We start from the raw sequence: 14795 nt of genomic DNA, 5'->3' as shown, positions 1-14795 counted from the left end.
CTTTGTACGGCCTCATTCCGCCACCCTCCGTGCTACAGCCTCTTAAATTTTAGCGTGCCTAAGAGTTACCTGGGAGCTGATTAAAACACAACTTTCCAGGCCCTGTCTTCTCGGATCTAGTTCAGGATCTAGTTCAGAAGGTCCGTTGGGCCCAAGAATTTGCCTCTCTAACAAGCTCCTAGGCGATGACCGTGCTGTCAGTATTGCCAGCTCCACTTTTGATTGCCACTGCTCTAGTCTGTCTCGCTTCCTCGAAGTGGAGAAAGAGGGGTTGTTGGGAAGCCACCTTCTCAGGTTTCTTTTGTGCATTGTTTTTGCTGGAATGAGACCCTCGAAAGGGCTCTGGATCACTCAGGCTAGCAATGCAAGGAAAAAGCTGGAGAAGCGAGTGTGAACAGCAGCAGTGTTAATGGAAAGTTTGGAAGTGATTGTTGACTGGTTCCGGGAGCGAGCCATTAGTCCCTTGCATGGAGGGGGCATCCCTTATGGATGGTAAGGACAGACTTCCTCAGCTATCCACCAAAAGCCAGACTTGAAAGGACCACGTCAGGGCAGGAAAGGTTGGTGGCGAAGGGACAGCTGCATCATGGACAACTTTGCAGCATGTAGGAGAAACGGTTCCCACCAAAGACTAGATCAGTTCCTGGGACTCTCCCATACCCTAAGACACTGCCCACTTCACCTGGTCTGCTAAACTGTTTACGTAAATTTTACTTCCAATGTAGTTGCCTCTGGGCAGGAGCAAAAGCAAAAGCTTTGGAGTCAGAAATGGCAGGCTGACCTAACCCTCCATTAAATAGTAACCATGTAGCAAACTATGGAAAGGCAATTTTCCTTCCCTGAGTCTGATTCTTCATGGGTTAAATGGGTCAGTACCCCCTGGGGCTTGTTAACGGGGATCAAGTGATATGATAGGCTTGAAAATGCTTTAACCCTAGTGTACCATGGCCATGTTAATTAGCCTCCAATGGGAGGAAAATTGCCCTCCCTCCTTCTATTTTTTTTTCTTTTCTTTTTTTTGTGTGTGTGTGTGTGTGCAAGCAAGCCTGACCTCCCTGGACTGCTGTTTTCAAGCACAATAATATATCTGGTACAACAGTGATACAACCCACATCTGTTCTTTAAGCAAATGGGTAGTAACCTTGGAATTCAAAGGAATGATCCCCTTGCCTCAGGCTTTGGGTTCTTATTGGCAACACTTAAATTCTATGGTGGGAGAGCCCAGTAAAGAAGGAATGCACAGCGTGGCTGCCTGAGCAGGTTCTCACCAATGCACTTTTAGGCCCAATCCCCTAATAATAATAATAATAATAATAATAATAATACAAATTACATTTTACAGCTGTATTGCTACTAAGGTGAGTATATAAATATTGTATATTAAAACATTTTCTTTAACCTAAAAGTTCCTTTTTTTCTTCTGATTTTAAAAGAAAGTAAAACATTTCTATGGGGCGGTAAAAATATCATGGGCCTTGGGCCCTGTGCCTAATGGAGAAGTCAGCCCCAATGCAAAATGAACCCCTCTCGTAGTCACAAGTATGTCTGTATTATGAGTAGACAATATTTAGATTCCCACAAAACCATATCTTACATGGGGACAAAATCAGACGCTCGAGTAAGATGACCTTGGACTGGGTGGGGCAGGGGCTTCCTGAACAACCATTCCAAACCTTCCTCTTACTTATACAGCCAGGAGATTTGCATAAGGTGTTGAGTCCAAGTTTCACGTCCCCTACTGTCACCCCCAGTTCCAGGAATGGATCCCCAGAGGTTTAACCCAATGAGGGTAAGCCACCTCTCTTCCGGTCTTGGTGCAGTGATGGCTCCCACCCAAGACTTAAGCCAGTCAGCACATTAGGCGCCCCCGGTGATAAGGATTGGCTCAGGTTAACAACTGAACCTGAGCTGTCAAGTTTTTTTTTTTTTTAATTTTTTTTTTCAACGTGTATTTATTTTTGGGACAGAGAGAGACAGACCATGAACGGGGGAGGGGCAGAGAGAGAGGGAGACACAGAATCGGAAACAGGTTCCAGGCTCTGAGCCATCAGCCCAGAGCCTGATGCGGGGCTCAAACTCACGGACCGCGAGATCGTGACCTGGCTGAAGTCGGACGCTTAACCGACTGCGCCACCCAGGCGCCCCAGTGAGCTGTCAAGTTTTGACCAGAGTAAACCTCAAGACTCTTGTTCAGTGGTTAAGGGAAGGGACATCCTCCTTGTTGCCTGGATGTGGACAAAGAAGCACATACCCAGAGTGCTTCAGGCAGTCGTCTTGAAAACACAGAGAAGGGGGGAACTGAGAGAATCAACGAGAAACTGAGCCCCCAACCTCCGAACTCTTTCCGTTACACGAACCAACAAATTCTCCTTATTGTAGAAGCCAGTTGGAACTGTTTTGTTCTATCCAGCAATTCAAAATGTACGTCACAGTCTGACACAGTATGTCAAGATGAAGACTTTGACTGAGACTCCAAGATGCAGTAAAAATGACGTCCCAAGAGGTGTGAGAGAAGAAATTGCCTCTCTCCCTGGAAGGATCCTTCAGAGTGGATGTTGGAAAATTAATTCCCTCCTGCCCTTACGCCTCTTCCCACGTTTCATCGAGATTAAGGACTAGAGAAAATAGTGACCAAGATGACGTCCTCAGAAGGATTTCTTTGGAGACGGGCTGGGCTGTGAGCTCCACTTCTCCCCACTAGAGAAGGTGGAGGGTATCTGCCCGGTTGCCTCCATCTGGCTGAGAGGAGACACTGAGGAACCATTTACAGGGCCTGCGGGCTCCCAGGTGTTTGGGGATCCGGTGGCGGGCGGGAGAGTCTGGCTGTCAAGCTGTTTTGGTGGCACAACAGAGATGAGCCAGACAGGTTGTCAAGCAGATATGGACTTTGCTGGTGGGAAGGCCACCTAGAGTCTTAAATTCTGCCCAAGATAACCTGTAAGGTTGAAGACTCTCTAGCAGTGAGCATCCAAGCGTGAAAGGGCCCCTGGAGGACCAGCCCGAGGGGAGACCTTCCTGGGTCGTGGGTGGGCAGCTGCAGGTGGGGGTGCAGGGAGTTTCTGGGGGGCTAGGGGGGAGTTGCTTCTAACCATGCCAGGCCAGAGGGTGCAAAACCAGGTTATGATGGAACCCATTCAAGTGAAAACTGTTTTGCCCCCTCTGTCCCCCATTTCAGCCTAGGAATGGAAATAGCAGGGAGCAGGTAAGATGAGAAAGAACGCAGAACCAGCCACACTAGGGGCAGGTGTCCGCCAACAAATCCCACCTCGGGGAGGAAGATAATAACTCTTACCCTCGAGCAAAGACTACAGTGTGGATTAATATCTTGGACTGGATACTACCATTTTCTGTCACAGATTCCGTTTATAACTGAAGTAGCTGCATAATTATTTACTCCCTAAGAGAGTTACACTCAAACTGCAATAATATGGGAGGGTTTCTTTACAAAGTGTCAAATGAGAAAGGTAGAGACAGCATGTAGCAGAGATCCTCAAGGGCCCAGGAACCCGTATCCATAGCCTTGACCCACAGGGATGCAGGGAGGGCATTTTCTCAAGGGAAAGAGAGCTCTGAAAAGCAGACCACGGAGGGAGGATCACCCTTCCATCAAGGGACGCAGCCAGATGAGTTGACCTGGAGAGAGGCAGGAGATTTTAAATTCCTGACCTTGTTCTCTTCCCTTCCTCCAGTTTCCTGCTGGAGCTCTCCATTGCCCAAGTGCAACCAGAATCCAGAGGGCACACAGCATATTGATGTGGCCCATACAAGTCTGCTTGGTGAGTGGGTCTGGAGTGGCCAATGGAGGGAACCCCGCACACAGGCTGCCCTTGTCCTCGTCCAGGGGCAAAGAACAGGCTCCCCTTACCAAGTGAGCTCTCAGAACATAGTAGGAAGCACAATTCAAAGCAAGATTTCATTTTGATTCTATCCTTCCATCCTTCTTGCTCAACATACCATTACTCAGACTACCTGATTCAACTATCATTTCTGGCTGGGTTCAAAAACCATGCACGTAAGGGGCGCCTGGGTGGCTCAGTCGGCTGAGTGCCCAACTTCAGCTGAGTGCCCAACTTCATGATCTCACAGTTTGTGAGTCCGAGCCTCGTGTCGGGCTCTGTGCTGACAGCTCAGAGCCTGGAGCCTGCTTCGGATGCTGTGTCTCCCTCTCTCTCTGCCCCTCCCCTGCTCATGCTCTGTCCCTCTCTGTCTCAAAAATAAATATACGTTAAAAAAAATTTTTAAAGCCATGGCGTGTTTAACAAACAAATTCCAGTCTAATAAATATCTGTGGCAAGCACTAGTAGAAAGAGAGAGAGACAAAGCAAGAAAATATAACTAGGAGAGAGAAGGAACAGGAAAAAAAAAGGGGGGAGAAGAAACAAATGAGACCTTGACAATTTTGCTGGAAGAATTTGTGCCTTTTTAAAAGCGCACCGGCGGGGCGCCTGGGTGGCGCAGTCGGTGAAGCGTCCGACTTCAGCCAGGTCACGATCTCGCGGTCCGTGAGTTCGAGCCCCGCGTCGGGCTCTGGGCTGATGGCTCAGAGCCTGGAGCCTGTTTCAGATTCTGTGTCTCCCTCTCTCTCTGCCCCTCCCCTGTTCATGCTCTGTCTCTCTCTGTCCCAAAAATAAAAATAAAAAAAACGTTAAAAAAAATAATAAAAATAAAAGCGCACCGGCAATCGAGGGAAATCAGAAATTAATGGCTGCTGGTTACCATCATGACCTAGATTGTAACTGCTACACTTCCTGACCCTTACACAAGAATGACAGTGAGGAGTGTTTGCAGGTCCCAGGGTCCATCAGCTGGTCCCACTAGTAAGTAGAGAGCTAGCCGCAGTTGAATTTGAGGACCTCTTGGTCCAACTCTTACTGGTAGAGACACTGGGAGCCAAATGGCATCCACAGCTGCCTGCCCTGACCAGCTGGCAACCAAGAGAATGCCATGCTGGGCACTCAGTCCCCAGGGACCTCCTGGCACAATCAGAGCCCTCCTCAGGGGGATAAAATGTGCTGTGGGAAAAGTTTGGTTAGCTATTTCTATCTGTGCTGCAGGGGCGAAACAATAACTACAGGAATATGCTTCACCTTCTTCACAATCCTGATGCAGGATGTTCTTTAAATAGTTCTGTTTCCCTCTCCTATTTAATGTGTGGAATCATGCTTTTCCGGTCTTTAGCAGATATATTTAATTCTCACGCAAGTTAAAAAAGAATAAGGAGAAAAGCATCTGATCTTCAGTAAATTCATAATATATTTGAGCTGGGGGCGAATCAGAGAAGCGCTTCGTCTCCATGTCTCACTCCACAAATAGAAAGGCTGAGGCCCAGTGTGGTTTGGGAGTCCTGGATCTAATTAGCGGCAGAGATAAGTGGACATCTGGGCTGTTATATGCCCAGCACGCTTCCCCTCTTCTTGGGAAAACTACACCACCCCCTCCCTCACTCCTACAATGCTGCTCTGGTGGGCTTTCCATCCTGAAGGTCTCACTCCACGCACGTCCCATCCCAGACCACGACCTTCCCGACCACAGAGATTGGTTCGAGGTGAACAGCTGTCAGAACTAGAGCCAGTCTCAGTCCGTCCCTGGGACGTTTCATGCTAAAGTTTGGAGGGAGAGTCTTCTGCTCACCTTTCCTCTTGAATCATGATCCCGGAGCTGTCATCAGCCATGTCCCCAGCGATGTGGAACATCCTGGCATGACACTGACCCTCAGAGAGACACAAGATATGAGGTGTGGATCAAGGGTAGCAGCCGAATCCCCATTCCCAAGGGTCTCCCTCCAGATTTGTGGGCACCCCTCACAACATGATCCCATTAAGACCCGCTGGTGTTCGGGCGCCTGGGTGGCTCCGTCCGTTGAGCGTCCGACTTCAGCTCAGGTCATGATCTCGCGGTCCGTGAGTTCGAGCCCCGCGTCGGGCTCCGTGCTGACAGCTCGGAGCCTGGAGCCTGCTTCGGATGCTGTGTCTCCCTCTCTCTCTGCCCCTCCCCCGCTCACGCTCTGTCTCTGTCTCTCTCAAAAATAAACATTAAAAAAATAAAAATAAATAAAAGACCCGCTGGTGTTTAAGCTAGTCAGAATTGGGTTTCTGTCTACCAAGAGCCTTGACTAATACACAGGTTTCAGTCCACAACCTAGGTCTCTGGACCCCAAGTACAGCAGTCACAGCACCATACCAAATTGTTGAAATATAACACCATATATTTGGTAGTGCCTTGTGGTTTTCAAAATACAGTCTTTCAAGGGGGCTAATTCTGGAGAATTACAATATCCTGTAAGAGAAGAATGCATTTCCAGTATAAAATTCGTAAGTCAGTCCCTCACATTCTTTCCTTTGTTTCCCCTGGTTCTTTCCATGTTTTAAACAGACAACCAGAGGAAGGACTCAGCGAATATGAGTCTTTAATGCCCGTATCAAACACCTATAAATCTCCCTTTTAACTAAGAGGAAGTTCTCCAGACTCAACAGAGACTGATCAAAAAGTGAAGACTAACTCCCGGATCTGGAGTAATACTAGAGGGACCGTAAGTATCAAAGACACAAATTATGGATCTTTAGACAGATTTGATGCAATGTTGTTGCATCCATAGTAAAAGAATTGGAAGATCAAGTTTAAGAAAATTCACAGAACACAAAATTAAATAACTAAGAAATATAACAGGGGGAGAAAAAGATCAAACCCATAAGCAATCAGTCCAGGAGGTCCAACATCTGACTAAAGCCAGATCAAGTGGACAGGAAAGACAAAATGAAGGAGAACAAATAAAGAAATAATACAATATAAATTCTCAGAGCTAACATGTATGAACATTTCAGATGGAAAGGACATACCGACTGCCCAGCCCAAGGAATGAATTAACCTCACACTAAGACTTAGCATTGTGAGCAATCAAAACTCCAGTGCTTCAGAGAAGATTACAAAGTTTCAAAAAGAGAAAAATCAGAGTGGCATTAGATGTCTCATCAGCAACTCAACTTCAGCAGCTAGAAAGGTCAAAGTTCAGAGGGCAAGTAAGTTTCAGGTAAGTATTACATACCCACTCAAATCATGACCAGATACAGTTAACATTTTCAGACATAACTAAACTTAGAAAACATATCCTCACAGGGGCGCCTGGGTGGCGCAGTCGGTTAAGCGTCCGACTTCAGCCAGGTCACGATCTCGTGGTCCGGGAGTTCGAGCCCCGCGTCGGGCTCTGGGCTGATGGCTCAGAGCCTGGAACCTGCTTCCAATTCTGTGTCTCCCTCTCTCTCTGCCCCTCCCCCGTTCATGCTTTGTCTCTCTCTGTCCCAAAAAAATAAATAAATGTTGAAAAAAAAAATTTAGAAAAGAAAAAAAAAAGAAAACATATCCTCACCACATCCCTTCTTATTCAAAAATGTGCTGCAACAAGAAATGCGAGATGCGAGGTCTCACTAAAAGAAAAGCAAAGATTTAATATATGAAAAGATTCTCTACATTGATTTTTAAACTCTGCTGAAAACCAGTAGCTCACCTATCAGTGTGATAAAATCTAGAAGCTTGACAAAATAATTTGTTGTCCAGGCTACTGTCCAGGAAAACAGGTAGTTTGATACATTGCTGATAGAGACACAAGTAATTCTAATATCTACGGAAAGGAATTTGGTGATATCTAACACAATTACATTAGTATGTAGCCTTTGACAGAAGTCTTGCTTTCAGGAATCGATTCCAAGAATATGATAAAAACACGAACACGGGCACTGCAGCGTTATTTGCAACAGCAAAGATCGAAAACAACTCAAACATCCACCAACTGGGAACTGGAAGAATAAGTTGTACTCTACCCACAAAATGGCGGCATTATGCATCTGTGGAAAAGAAAAAAATCTCTCTCCATGCCACGAGAGATCTCCAGAATAAGCTGGTAAGTGAAAAAGGCGAGGTTTGAAGAAATGAAGTTTGCTATTTGACATTCCAAAATGGGGGAAGAGAAAGACGGAATACTTATACTTCTAAAAGTCGAAGGATAAACCGAAAACTTTTAGAAAGTACTTCCTTGATTGAAAGTTACAGGGAGGGAGGACAGGAACAGAAGCTAGAGTTCTATGAATATACCTTATTTTGTGGCTTTGACTTTGGAATCGTGACTATTTTACATACTTGTAAAACCAAAATTTTTAAAAAGCAATCTCTAAATATTGAAATATTTAATGTATTTAGTGGGTGGCAGCCTTCATAGGGAGAACTGTTTCACGTGACTTTAAAACATAAATTTGACTATACATATCTTATAGGAGATACTCAGATAACAACAACAAAAAAATTGCCCCCTTCATAACAAGTCTCAAATGGTTTCTAGTAATCATATTGCTCCTATTGTTGATACTGAAATTGTTATTCCAAGACTATTTGTGTGTATATTATATACTGAATAATTATGTTAGTATTGTTTGGAATAGGATATTAAGTTTTGGAGTCGAGGTACAGCTAAGTACGATAGGGTTAAGTAAAACTCTACAGTTGTGATTCTGGATTGTAAGTATTGGTATGAACTCATGATGTTTTTATATCTTAAAAAATAAATATATCCTAGCTCCCTACATTGAATAGACCTGAACACATAATCAACCCAATAGCAATAAGCACCTCTAGCACCCAGATTATGATAGCTAAACACCATTTTCTATAAATGAAACCAGGAGTCCTTGGAGACATAGCTGAATCCACGGTTTAGGGTAAGAAAGAGACAAATTGAGCCTGGACCATCTTGTCATTCCAGAAGGAAGGAAACTATAAAACCCAAGGCAAAGCCAACTACTAATGTAATCAACATGAAGAGGCTCTCACTGTCCACATAGGTAATTTCTGCATCAGTAATAGTAACAGCTATAATGAATTGGAACATCAAATAGATTTAATGGCATGAGCTCATAATGACTTAAAAAATGTCCTCTCACTGTTCACTGGGAGAAGCTGGAAAACCCAATCAATATTTTGAAAACTGGCGATTAAACAAACAAGTAAATCAAACATCTATCCCATCCTGATAGAATTGCTCCTCAGGTAAGTGAACAGTCATGAAGGAAGGTTTCTCTTTTCTGTTTATTTTTTAAAGAACAGTAGCTAATGAATGAAGAAGGAGATAGACGAAGGTGGTCACCATTTTTACAACGCTTAACACATTAAAGAATTGCATCAAGGGTTAATCACTGATTGGTAATATCACAAAAAAAGAGACAACCAGACATTACGTGCCTCTCAAAGGAAGGACACCACACCACCTGTGAGGTACTCTTGCAAAAAAAAAAAAAAAAAAAAAAAAAATCAAACCAAAGTCTGGTCCAGCCTCTAGCTCTAACTTTACTTTCCAGCAAATACGGGGCATGGGAAACATGACTAACTCCACCATGGCACCCAACTGGCAAGCTCTTCAGGACATAGAACCAATTTCCTCAACAGATAAATTGCAAGTTTAAAAAGAGAGGGAGAAAGAGAGAGAGAGAAGGATGAGGGAGAAAGAACCTGTAAGTTTAACTAGACTTCAGAGTCATAGCAACCAACAGCAACATATGCACCTTATTTATTTGTTCCTGATTTGAGCATATTAACTGTAAAAGAAATTATGAGACAAACAGGGAAAATTTGAACATTGACTGGATTATGGATGCAATTAGATTATTATTATTAAATTATAGGTGGGATAAGAGTTTTATGGCTTTATTAAAAAAAAAAAAAAAAGAATCCTCTGGGCTTGCTTGGGTGGCTCAGTTGGTTAAGCATCCAACTCTAGATTTGGGCTCGGGTCTTGATCTAGTGGTTGGTGGGATCCAGCCCTGTGTCGGGCTCTGCACTGATAGCACGAAGCCAGCTCGGGGTTCTTTCTCTCTCCCTCTCCGCTCCCTTTGCCCTTCCCAGCTTGTGCACATGCTTTTCTTCTCTCTCAAAATAAATAAACTTAAAAAAAAAAAAAAAAAAGAATCCTCCAAACTATTTGCATGCCAAAATATGTATAAAATTTTTGCATACCAAAATGTTTACAGATGAAGTGAAATATTTAGAATTTGCTTCACAGTAGTCCAGAATGGGGGGGCGGGGGAGTGGATGGGGGTACAGATGAAGCTCAGTTAGCCACATCTTGATCGTTGTTGAAGCTGAGTGGTGGTTACATGGAGTTTTGTTACCCTGGTTTTGCTGTTTTTGGAAATGTTTGAAATTGCCTATGACAAAAATAAATTTTTTAAGTCATGTAAAGTTTGTATTCACTCTGTTATATCCCCATGTTTGCCTCATATTAAAATGTAACTCTTTACCGAAAATCACTCTGTTCAATTCCTATGCTTACATGTAACTCTTTACTAAAAATCTTTGAGGAAAATGGACACTCTAGAGAAAAGTGCTGTGCTTATTTTAAGGGTTTGTGTGTCCACAACATAGCATTGTTTGCTCACATGTGTTAGGTTGAAGAATAGCAAAGGAAGAAAACAAATTCTCCCCCACTCCCCCTCCAGGGTCACCGGAAGGAACCAGCCCTAGCAACACCTTGATTCGTAGCACCCCGAGACTCATTTTCTGACTCCCAGGACCATAAGATAATAAATTTGTGTCGTTTAAAGCCACCAAGTGTGTGGTAATTGGTTGTGCCAGCTGTAGGGCATGAATACAACCCAGTTTGCAAGTCCCACAGGTACTGGGCAGGGCAGGAAGGCTGTCCCACCTGTCTGCACCCCAGCTTTCTGCCTGGGAAATGGGGCTCCCAGCAGCTGAGGTGGAAAGTTGTGAGAATCACACCAAGTGCTCAGGTCATCGATCAGTAAATATCTGTTCTCCCTTCTTAACGTTTCTTCCTCTTACCTTCTCTCCTTCGCTCAATCTCTAGTCACAGTGACAGCTAACAAGTGTGCACGTTTCCTACAAAAGAAAACACTGTTGGGGCACCTGGGTGGCTCAGTTCGTTGAGCATCAGACACTTGATTTTGGCTCAAGTCATGATACCAGGGTCATGGGATCGAGCCCCAAGCCCAGCTCCTCCCTGAGTGTGGAGCCTCTTTGGGATTCTCTCTGTCCCTCTGCTACTCTCCCACTTGCCCACACTCTTTCTCTCTCTTTTTCAAAATAAATAAACACTTACAAAAGAAAACACCGTTGGAGAAACAACTTCACCTCCGAGCTTTGGGTTATAAATTAAAATGAGAAGAAAAACAATGCCAACAGACAAGGTCTTTGAGGTAGCTGCTGATATAACTATGTTGCTATTATCTTGGAGAGTTGACCTTGATGGGAGTTATTAGTTCTTACACACGTCAAAGGGGGGAAACATTTTTTTTATGTTTATTTATTTTGTGAGAGAGAATGAGAGAGAGTGGGGAAGTGGGCAGAGAGAAGGAGAGAGTGAGAATCCCAAGTAGGCTCCCCACTGTCAGCACAGCTTAACCAACTGAGCCACCCAGGCGCTTTCTGGTTTTCCCATGGAAAAAACAAATGGTTAACTGATAGAGATCGCGGTCATGCAGAACAGGAGTCTCCCTCAGTTTGCAGCTGTCTTAATGATTCACAAGGAAACAGGCTATCTCCAGAAACCTACAGACTCAATTTCCTGGAGTCCTAAGATCGCCTTCCCCTTCACTGGGCAGAAAACCTTGTATCGTCAGTCACTCCTCACAACCCGAGTGCAGCTCCTTCTGCCCACCCACCCAGTCCCCGTGCTTTAATAAAACCACCTTTTTGCCCCAAAACGTTTCAGGAACTCTTTCTTGGCCTTCGGCTCTGAACCCCAACACTTCAAATCGCATCACTTTCATGGGTATTTTAAAGTCACGACTATTACCAGACCAAGAAACTCCTTTTAATAATCGGTATTTTGTCAGGTAGAAGTGAAAATTCCAAACGAATGGACTTCAATTATGATCAGCTTGAAGATGTATGAAGGAAGGAGGGAAAGGAAGAGGAAAGGAGAAAGAGGAAGGAAGCAAGGGCTAGAGGCAGTTAGTTAGGTTCTAACAGGATACTGGGAGGCAAAGGGGAAGTCACAGGCAGCTATTCGGAGAGATGGATGGATAGATAGATAGATAGATAGATCTCCTTAGGAAACAGATAGATCTCCTTAGGAGATAGATAGATAGATAGATAGATTAGATAGATGATAGGTAGATGGATGGATGGATGGATGGATAGGTAGATAGATAGATTTCCTTAGGAAATGATAGATAGATAGATAGATAGATAGATAGACAGACAGGTATCCTTAGGAAATAGATAGATGATAGGTGATAGATAGATAGATCCTCCTATTGGCTCTGTTTCTCTAGAAAACTCTGACAGAAGGAAATAACACAGAAGGAAAGAAAGAAAAGAAAAGGGTAAAGTTATCTACAATTCCTTTATTTAAAAAAGGCTACATGAAGATAGAAAGCCCTCCCCTAAATCCCAACCAACCTCCTAACTTCGATCCATAGATTTACTTCTACAAATTTGACGACATTTAGGAAAGTCTATAAGCTTCCGCAAGCCATGTCCCAGCCTCACTTCCCAGGAGGTGGACCCAGGAACGAAACCAGGCTCCGGATCACCCAGCAGGCAGGCAGGCCCCGCAGTGCGCTTGGGACACGGTCAAGCAGAACCCCGCCCGCCATACCTTGCTGACAAACTGCACTCATGAAGAAGAACTCCTTCAAACCGAAGTGTACATTCCCAACACTAACAGATACCATTCTGTAGATGGAGGCAATTGACTTGACTTGTTTTGCTTTTGTTTTGGAATTGGCCCTTTTTAAAACAGCATTTACTTTGTTTACAGATCAGGTAAATTTACATACAGCAAAGAACACAACTCTTAATGTACAATTCGGGGAGTTTTGAAAAATGCATATACTTAAACAACTCGCATCTGTGTTGAAGCAGAAAACTGCCATCGCACCCAGAGAGTTCCCTCTGGTCTCTCCACGACTGCCACCCCCAGACACAACCAATTAAACAAATGGTTTCTGCAGTTTTGCCCTTTGCAGAATCACACATATATGGAATCGTACCGTACGAGCCTGTACGTGCCTGACTTCTTTCCTTCAGAGTGGTTGTACCATTTTGCATTTCCATGAGCAGTGTTTGAGATTTCCAGTTGTTCTGTATATTCACCGACATTTAGCGCTGTCGGTATTTTTTCATTTTACCCATTCTGTTACGTATAGAGGGATCTCCTGATTTTATTTGCATTTCCCTGATGACTAATGATGTTAAACATTTTTTAAAAATTTAACATTTTTTATTATTTGTTTTCGAGAGACAGAGAGAGAGAGTGCACGTGGGGTAAGGGCAGAGAGAGGGAGACACAGAATCCGAAGCAGGCTCCAGGTTCTGGAGCTGTCAGCACAGAGCCTGATGTGGGGGCTCGAACCCATGAACCATGAGATCATGACCTGAGCCCAAGTTGGACTCTTAACCAACTGAGCCACCCAGGGGCCTCAGTAATCTCCTCTTTTTATAAGGATACCAGTGTATTGGAGTAGGGCCCCCCTAACAGCCTCATTTTAATTTCCTCTTTAAATACCCTATCCCCAAATATAGTCACATTCTGAGGTATTAGGGGTTAGGGCCCCAACATATAATTGAGAGGTTACACAATTCAACCCACAGCAATAGAGCTGTTTATGTTCTATATGAATTTGGGGCTTTTTGTCTAGTTATTCTACCAAAGATTGACATTGTGATGTTTAAAACCCAACTTTGTAGATTTTCCTTACTCCATTTAGTTCTATGCGTTTTTGTTTCATATATGTTATACTCTCTCATTAGGAACACAAGATGTTTTTACTGTTAGGCTTTCTTCGAGTTAAATCTTATCCCTGCATGGTATGCTATGCTTAGGTGTGATTTTCTTTCTATTTATTCCCTTTGGGGTTTGTCAAGCATCTTAAGTCCCCAAATTTGTTTTTCAACCAATTTAGGGAATTTCCAGCCATTTTTTCTTCAAATTTTTTTTCTGCCCCGTTTTCTCTTTCCTGCCCTTTGGGATACCATTTACATATATATAAGGCAACTTACTACTATCTCATGTATCACAAGAGCACCCATTTTCTAAATCTTTCCCTTGGTTTCTTGGGTTGGAGAAGTTCTAATTACTGTTCCTCTGTTCCCCCACCATACCGACTGCTGCCGTCTTCATCACCGTAAATTTTTCACTATATAGAATCTATACTTTTCAGGTCTGGATTTTCCATTTGTTTTCTTGTCCTTGTGGTTAGGTTCCCTTTCTTTGCTCAGATTCCCCCATTTGTTCATTAATTTGGGTCATGTTTTCTATTTAGGTCTTTGGCGGACATATTTATAACAGCTGCTTTAAGGTCCTTGTCTGCTAATTCCAGTATCTAGATGACCTTGGAGCTGGTTTCAATGGACTTCCTCTTCTCCAGACCGGAAGTCACGGCTTTCCCGTGTCTTTGTAATTCCAGTGGTTTTTTTATGGTATAGTGAACATTGTGGATGACATGTCCTTTCCAGATTCTGTAACTGCTATCTGTGGGCCAGTGTGATGCATTCCATGCCACAATTATTGAGAACCATTTGACTGGGCTTTAATTTCATAATGTTGCATGCCAAGGACCTGGATTAGTTGACAACTGCATCATTCTTTGCAGCCTTAAGGTTTCTGGTTATTAGGAATAAGTTTTTGTTTATCTCATGGAAAGCTTTTAGTATGATTGAGACTATCAACAAATACTGATATCATAGCTACTGAGTAAAGCATGGGCTCTGTCTTCAAAAACTTTAAAAGATAGCTAGGGAAGCTAGGATGTGTCCAGAAGTGAATTTTAAAATGTGGTAGACTTTACTAA

The 14795-nt window shown here is 43.6% G+C and overlaps 1 long non-coding RNA gene across 1 annotated transcript; it reads left to right on the top strand.

Moving 5' to 3' along the window:
* The first annotated feature begins 6059 nt into the window (after nucleotides 1-6059).
* Nucleotides 6060-7817, top strand: LOC122491237. Its single transcript, XR_006299306.1, has 3 exons — nucleotides 6060-6529; nucleotides 6822-7027; nucleotides 7690-7817. It is a non-coding gene; the product is annotated as an uncharacterized LOC122491237 (long non-coding RNA).
* Nucleotides 7818-14795: the final 6978 nt, after the last annotated feature.

This window comes from Prionailurus bengalensis, chromosome C2 (assembly GCF_016509475.1).
Source record: "Prionailurus bengalensis isolate Pbe53 chromosome C2, Fcat_Pben_1.1_paternal_pri, whole genome shotgun sequence".
Lineage (NCBI taxonomy): Eukaryota > Metazoa > Chordata > Mammalia > Carnivora > Felidae > Prionailurus > Prionailurus bengalensis.
This window is presented reverse-complemented; position numbering and strand designations above follow the sequence as displayed.